Below are 6,000 nucleotides of genomic sequence, written 5' to 3'. Positions count from 1 at the left end.
AATATTTAAAAATTATTTATGATGCTTAGAAATGATATTTGATATACAAAAGAAGTTTGTATGATATTTTTATTTATTTGATTTTATTAAATAAAATATAATCAAATGTTTATATATATATATATATATATATATAAAAGGAGGAATATAAGAGAGTATTTGAGAGACTACATCACTAACTAGAAAAAAGATAAAAGAGAAATATAGAAAATTTGTTCGTTTTATAATTTTCCAAATTTCTTCACCGTCATTTCTCCCTATATATTCAAATAATTGTATTGATGGTTAAATGCATTAATGGTTGATTGAAAATTTTCTAAATTTTGTCATTATTTTTTTTTCTTAAAATAATGATGGATGAAACAAATGAATAAATACATGAATGGTCTTTGAAGAGTCTTTGAAGAGTTATTCTACCAGTTTTCATCTTCCACTCTTTCTAGAATTTTCTTTTTCTAACAGTTGTTTTAGAAAGGAAAATATATTTTATCTCATTTTTCATTATGTAGAAATAATAGAAAGAAGAGAAAATATGTAGATAATTTTATTAATTAGTTATGATATATTAATTTAGAAAGGATAAATGACAAATTTAGAACTCTATTTTATAGATTTTGTTAAATTTAAAATTCTCTTAATTTTTTTTGTCATTTTAAAAATTTTAATTACAATATTTGGTTATATTTAATATTCCAGGTGTTATGTAACACCGTTAATTTAAAGAAAAATTCTGTTAAAATATTTTTAATTTTATTTATTTATACGTCATTAACTTTTATAAAATTCTAATTTATTTATATCAAATTCAACTTCAATCCCTCCGGCCCCGGCCATCTCCGATTCTTCCTCCGCCGGCCGACTACGGATTCCTCAGCCATCTCTAATTCACCTCCTCCACTAAGAATCTTTATTCTCTCTCCTTCCCGGTCGACTACGGTTTTTCCCAAACAAATCACTGCCACTTGCGGAAAATGTTTGCTGGTGAATATAAATAGATTAACTTTGGGATTATCCGATGTGAAAAGCTTCTTGATCTTGATGGCAATATCATCAATGATCAGACCACAAGTTGGATCATCTTCCATACATGTATTGAACATCATCTTCCTCAGCTTGAAATGCAACCGACTTAAGCATCCCATCCTTGAATGTTATAAAGAGTCTGCAAATTGATATTCATCGAAGCTGGAGGGACTGATACATTCAACGACAAGTTGCACGCAAGTTCAGGCGACGCTGAATGTAGGGGTGAGCATAATATGGGTTTACCCAAACCCAACCCTAACCCAAACCCAAAATATTAATTTGGGTTGGTTAATATGGGTTGGGTTGAGTATGGGTTGGGTTGAATATGGGTTGAGTTTAATTTGGGTTGGGTTAGGGTTACCCAAATTACCCAAATTATATAAATTTAGTTTAATTCTCTATTATTAATCCAATATAAACTAATCATCTTCCAACTTTAAGTCGAACACGTTTTTGACATGTTTAACATAATTTTCATACATTTAATACGTTTTGTACACATCTAACACGTTTTTAATATTTTTAACACGTTTCACTTATAACATGTTTTTCACACGTTTAACACGTTTTTCATACGTTTAACACGTTTTTCACACGTTTAACACGTTTTTCACACGTTTTCACATTTTGACACATTTTCACGTTTTTGACACGTTTAACACGTTTTCACGTTTTTGACACGTTTAACACGTTTTTGACACGTTTAACACGTTTTTGACATGTTTAACACATTTTCACACTAATAACACGTTTTTTACGTTTTTGTCACGTTGAACACGTTTTTGACATGTTTAATACGTTTAACGCGTTTTTGACAAGTTTAATACGTTTTTTTACGTTTTTGACACGTTTAACATGTTTTTAACATGTTAACACGTTTTTGATAAGTTTAACATGATTTTCACGTTTTTGGCACGTTTAACACGTTTTTGATAAGTTTAACACGATTTTCACGTTTTTGGCACGTTTAACACGTTTTTGATATTCTAACACGTTTTTGATATGTTTAACACGTTTTTAATATTTTTATCACGTTTTCACACTTAAAACATGTTTTTCACACGTTTAACACGTTTTTACGTTTTTGGCACGTTTAACAAGTTTTTGACATGTTTAACACGTTTTCATACTAATAACACGTTTTTGTCACGTTTAACACGTTTTTGACAAATTTAACACGTTTTTTTTACGTTTTTGGCACATTTAACACGTTTTTAACATAACTAATATGTTAACACATTTTTGATAAGTTTAACACGGTTTTCACGTTTTTGGCACGTTTAACACGTTTTTTATATGTTTAACACATTTTCACACGTTTTTCACACGTTTAACACGTGTTTCACACATTTAACACGTGTTTCACACATTTAATATGTTTTCACGTTTTTAGCATGTTAAACACGTTTTTGACATATTTGACACGTTTTTCACACATTAACACGTTTTTCACATTTTGGTACGTTTAATACGTTTTTGACATGTTTAACATGTTTTTCACGTTTTTCACATTCTTAACACGTTTAACATGTTTGTAACATGTTTAATACGTTTGTAACATGTTTAACACATTTTTCACGTTTTTGGCACGTTTAACACGTTTTTGACATTTTAACACGTTTTACAAATTTAACATATTTTTTGATATGTTTAACATATTTTTTTGCACGTTAACACGTCTTGATAAGTTTTAACACGTTTTTGTCACGTTTAACACATTTTTGGCTTTTTTACACGTTTAATATGTTTTTCACACGTTTGACATTAAACGTGTGAAAACGTATTAAACGTGTCAAAAACGTGTTAAACGTATCAAAATATGCAAAAAACGAGGAAAACGTGTTAAACGTGCCAAAAACGTGGAATATGTGTCAAAACGTGTTAAACGTGCCAAAAACGTTAAAAACGTGTGAAAACATATTAAACATGTTACAAACGTGTTAAACATGTTACAAACGTGTTAATAATGTGAAAAACGTGAAAAACATGTTAAACATGTCAAAACGTGTTAAACGTGCCAAAAACGTGAAAATGTGTCAAAATGTGTTAAATGTGTCGTAATCGTGAAAAATGTGCCAAACGTGTTAAAACGTGTCAAAACGTGTTAAACGTGTCAAAACGTGCCAAAAACGTGAAAAATGTGTCAAAAATGTGAAAAATATGTTAAACGTGTCAAAACGTGTTAAACGTGCCAAAATGCGTCAAAATGTGTTAAACATGTCGAAAACATGGAAAAACGTGTCAAAAATGTCAAAAACGTGTCAAACGTGTCAAACGTGTCAAAAACGTGTCAAACGTGTTAAACATGCCAAAAATATGAAAAACGTGTTCAACGTATCAAAAATGTGTTAAACGTGCCAAAAACGTGTTAAACGTGAGAAAAACGTATTAAAAATGTCAAAAACGTGAAAAACGTATTAAAAATGTCAAAAACGTGAAAAACGTGTTAAACGAATAAAAATATATTAAATGAGTCAAATACATATTAAATAAAAAAATAAAAATAAAATAATTTGGGTTACCCAACCCATACTCAACCCAACCCATACCCAACCCATATTAGTAAATAATATGGGTTGAATTATGGGTTGGGTAAATTTAATTTGGGTTGAATATGGGTTGGGTAATACGGGTTGGGTTTACCCGTTTGCTCATCCCTAGCTGAATGTGACAGAGTAAGGAATTCCTTTCTCTACTTTCACATCCGGCCGGATTTTGGCATCGTTACCTAGCCGAGTTGTGTGCCGGCCTTGGGGTACGAATATGATCATTCAGCCTTGTTTTTGACCGGATTTTATAAGCTCAACTGTTCCGTAAGTTAGACCATCAGAAAAGTCATCATCAGTGCTTGAAAAATCTCCGGTTGGTGTAGTCTCGAAGTCTCCATTGATTAGAAGACCTGAAATTAAGAGAACACCATAAATTAAGTAAAAAGGAAGCGGGCCGCAGTGGAGAGGCTAGATGATGAATTTGTTAAAGGGAAATTATAATTTTATATAGTAATGAATGACATGCAAATAAATAAAAAAAATGACATAATATATATTTTAACATAATTTTACTTAAATTAACGGTGTTATAATTTTATATAGTAATGAATGACATGCAAATAAATAAAAAAAATGACATAATATATATTTTAACATAATTTTACTTAAATTAACGGTGTTAACGGGAGTATTAATTGTGATAAAATATTGTAAATAAAGTTTTTAAAATGATAAAAAATTAAGAGAGTTCTAAATTTGACAAAACCTTTTAAGTAGAGTCTTAAATTTATCATTTATCCCATTTAGGAATTGTCTTCCAATTACAAATTAATTATACTAATTTAAGATATTTCTTCTTAACCTAAAATATCACTTATTAAATTAGAATATTAATTCCTTAATTAGAATATCCCATCTTAAATTAGAATATCTCTTCCTTAACTAAAATATTTCTTGGATTGAGCCTACTTAGGCGATTGGGCCTCACCTTGGGCTTGGGCTAGGAAGATTGAGAGATAATTATACACTCCTCTTAAGTTGGGTAGCAGATATTGAACGTGCCCAACTTGCCACATAGTTCCTCGAAATTCGGCTTAGAAAGAGCTTTCACTACAACAAAACATGCTTTTAGTGACACATAATTGCCCACGCTTATTAAGCGTGCAAAAGTTAAAAAAATAAAAGTTTTGCCAACCTTTATATTATTTATGACAACTTTTATAAATTTTATTTTATTTATATTTTTAAAAATTCTTATAAACAAATATTTTAAATATTTCATTTTAATATTTTTTGTATGTTTTATTTTTAATTTTTAAAAATTTTAATTTTATTTTTTACAATATAGTCGAAATCATTAATTTAAATTATATATACATTTTGATCTTAAAGCTCAAATTTATTTTTATTTAGAGTGAATTAAATATAAATTTATTACTATATAATATCAAAATAATTAAATAAAATTAAAACTAGATGAAATAAAATAAATAAAAATGGTAGATAAATAATATAATAAATTAGCTATTAAGTATTTTATTTATAATTTGCAGATTAAAAATAAACAAGACTTTTATTTTAATTATGGTTGGTTATTATTATTGAATGAGTTTTTTTTTCTTGTCTTTGTTTTAATTTTTATTTGATTAAACGTTCACTTCAATTTAGACATAAAAAGTCCACTAAAGACTTATTTTTTCTTTGTTTGTAAATCCAATCCCAGTCCAATAATAACAGTAACCTTCCATGTTTACAGAGCTAAAATTAGAAAGAAACTAGAGAGAGAAAATATAATTAGAGTCCAACCCAGTTTGACTGTTTTTGCTTGCGACTAGAGGTGGTGTACGACTAGGCTCTCTTACACAATGATTATTGCTAGAGAAACATGAAGAATTTGAGAAAGCAACGCGAACGTGAACATGAACGTCGTGGTCTACCACAATTTACGTTCTCGAATCTCACACTGAACCGAGGAAGTGTTTTGAGAGAGGAAAACTTGCGGACGGAAATGAAAGAAAGGAAAGATAAGGATGATGAGACTGAGCTCTGTGAAATAGTTCTTCCTATGGAGACACTAGAGCGGAAGTAGATCGGTACACCAATACCTAAATTTGAGGTAATTTTTGGTCTTATCAATCCATTCACAGAGGATATTGTTCAATGTTCATAACTGTTTTGATTAGTGGTACTGTGAAATTACTAACACATTTGGGATCCTAGGGCTCTCATGTCTTGGTTTGACTTAGTTCGTCTTGTTGGTGTAAACAAATCGTGATTAGGGTTGTTTTCCTATGAAATTGTTATTGCTTCTTGAGATTTACTTGTCTAGAAACCCTCATCCCAGTCAGTGCATCTAGTGTGATGCGATTCATGATTCAACCAATCTCTTATAGGACTGACTCTAAATTTCTTTATTCAAGATGTCTTAATAAAATTTAGATTTGAGAAGTCACGTGTATCTTCCAACCCCTCCTCCTCTACGTCT

This window comes from Impatiens glandulifera, unplaced genomic scaffold, assembly GCF_907164915.1.
Source record: "Impatiens glandulifera unplaced genomic scaffold, dImpGla2.1, whole genome shotgun sequence".
NCBI lineage: Eukaryota > Viridiplantae > Streptophyta > Magnoliopsida > Ericales > Balsaminaceae > Impatiens > Impatiens glandulifera.
Note: the sequence above shows the minus strand (reverse complement) of the source record.